At 39.6% G+C, this 1,077-nt stretch overlaps 1 long non-coding RNA gene across 1 annotated transcript; it reads left to right on the forward strand.

Moving 5' to 3' along the window:
* The first annotated feature begins 478 nt into the window (after nt 1-478).
* On the forward strand, nt 479-1,077 carry LOC149697744 (uncharacterized). Its single transcript, XR_016382055.1, has 3 exons — nt 479-516; nt 611-691; nt 755-1,077. It is a non-coding gene; the product is annotated as an uncharacterized LOC149697744 (long non-coding RNA).

Raw genomic sequence — 1,077 nt, forward strand, 5'->3', positions numbered from 1 at the left:
AAAAAAAAATAAGCGTAAATATCCTCTTGATCCTCGATCCATCCATGGTCGGTCTCAAATTGATGCAAAATTTTCTCACGATCCAATTGAGGCAACGCTTCGTGCAAATTACGCTCGACTCGATCGCTGAAATTTGTGTCAAATTCCGAGCAGCTTTGAGAGTGGCATATTTGTTTTCGACACTCGACGTTGGCGCAAGTGGAAGTGACGTCAAACTAAGTGGTAGTGAGCTCGTTTAAAATTAATTCGCGCATACGACAGACAGCTATCCCTTTAGCCTTGAGATCCTCGTCAATCAACGGTTTTAAATCGATCAATGTCTGCCATCCTGTTTTGTTCAGGCTAAATCCTTCGCTAGTGCTAAAGTTAAGGAAATAACGACTGCCGCTGCCTCGTTCATAGTATCGAAGATCGATTAGACGCTCATCTTTCGATTTGACGAAGCATTCCAGCTTGATGCGCTCTTTGACGGGCAACCAAATATGATAGCGAGGTATTTTTCCGTCAAAAAAGGACGTGAGTTCATTTTGAAACCGAAACAAAGCGTACCAGGCGTTAGGTTTTAATATAGTTTTTGTACGCGTATCCGATCTTTGAATTAATATTTTAGGTTCAATCGATTCAATGACGCAAATGTCGAGCTTTGGCGTGACGGTGTGTACTTGGTGCATCTTGGCTCGCGACTGATATTGTATTTATAAAGTTTTAGTCTTTTATACGTTGGGGTGATTATAAATAATTTCTCTGTTTTTAGATATTATTAATTGGTTGTTTGGAAATTCGGCCATGACAATGCACGTGACGTTTTCGGTTAGCGGAGAGCTAAATCTTAACGATAATCGCAAGTTACCAGTCTGGGGCATGGAATTTAGACCTAACGAAGCGAGATGTTCTCTACTCAAATCAAAAACAACGACAAAAAAGCCTTTTTTATATAAATCGTAAGAAATTATATTTCCTCGGTCAAGACCTAATATCTCGAGACCCTCGAATAAAGAATTGTAACATCTAACGTATTGATCGTCGTCAAAATTAGGCGTAAACGGGATATCGGGATAATTTTGTGAATTTAAAGAG

This window comes from Phalangium opilio, unplaced genomic scaffold (genome assembly GCF_054372755.1).
Source record: "Phalangium opilio isolate 3A_F unplaced genomic scaffold, DU_Popi_V2 ptg000019l_1, whole genome shotgun sequence".
In the NCBI taxonomy this organism is placed as follows: Eukaryota; Metazoa; Arthropoda; class Arachnida; order Opiliones; family Phalangiidae; genus Phalangium; species Phalangium opilio.